The following is a 1259-nucleotide window of genomic DNA, read 5'->3' as shown; positions in this document are numbered from 1 at the left end:
GTTGTGTTCCAACTTAAGTTAATTTTGAAATATTAAATCTTTCCCAACATTTAAAGACTCGATAAAGACTTTCCTTCAATTGGTTCAAAATGCTACTGCTTGGATTATATCTACGACAAATTCTCAACTTTACTTCATTTAAAAGAAAAACTAATTTTTATCTTTGTTTTAATTGTTGTTAAATCTTTGTAACACTTTTTAACTTTGGTAAGAAAAGTACTGTAATAGATTATATGTAAATTATAAATTATATTTTTATGGTAATAATGCAGAGTTGTCAGTTGAATTTAGAGCATGTAATTTATTTTTTAAGAAATATTTATATGTTAAAGTGAATGTCCTGAAAATAACTAATATCAGTTTTTCTGTTTCCATTACAGCCTCTGAACCACCGGGCTCTTTTCATCGCCTTTGCCCTTCGTCACTGTCATTGCTTTTGGTGATAATTGCCATAACAGCAGCTTTTGTTGGACATCGAATAAAAGGAAAACGTACGTCAGAGTAAAATTCAACTCTGCAAATATTGTTAATGAATTCAGCATTTAACTGCTGTGTCCTTCACTTTATTCACTGATCCACCTTAGGTCAATGACAATATCTGGAGATCCTTTCCAGTTTACAGTATGGATGTGGAATCCACTGTCATATTTAGCATATAGATAATATCAAGATGAATGTCTGTGTGTGTAGGTTTTATTTTATTGTATCTGTCTATCAACAGAATTTTAGAAAAGCAATGCTGTGTTTATATAAAACCACTAGGGGTCACCAAAATCACAAAAATGACAAAACACACGAAACCAAAATCAGTGGGTGCAGTGATGTAAATGTGATTCAGTAGAAAAACAGTCTAAATTAATTTGTGATTTAAAGCCAATGAACATTCTTTGTGACCTTCTTTGCAGATGAAAGTGTGGACACGGAAAATACAGTGACGAAGATGTTCAGGTAAAGTTACGATCTTTCTAACATCTGTCTAAGTGAGATTACTTTACTTGTTGCCACAATACGTTGAACTGTGTACTAACTTCTATTTGACTTTATCTCTCCAGGTCAAAATCGTGAACACCACTTCTGGATCAGAACTAACCGATGATGCTGCAGCTCCTTCTCCGGTCCCCCCATCTACAGCTTGATCAAGCAGGTCCAGAAATCCACTGAGGCCGGAGACACCACTCAGCCTGGAGAGCCTGTGATGCTCAGGTGGACAAGTCGGCTCCTGGCTCGAAGAAAATCTGAAATTGTCTTCCACATTCTGC

The sequence above is a fragment of the Hippoglossus stenolepis genome, chromosome 11 (genome assembly GCF_022539355.2).
Source record: "Hippoglossus stenolepis isolate QCI-W04-F060 chromosome 11, HSTE1.2, whole genome shotgun sequence".
In the NCBI taxonomy this organism is placed as follows: domain Eukaryota; kingdom Metazoa; phylum Chordata; class Actinopteri; order Pleuronectiformes; family Pleuronectidae; genus Hippoglossus; species Hippoglossus stenolepis.
This window is presented reverse-complemented; position numbering follows the sequence as displayed.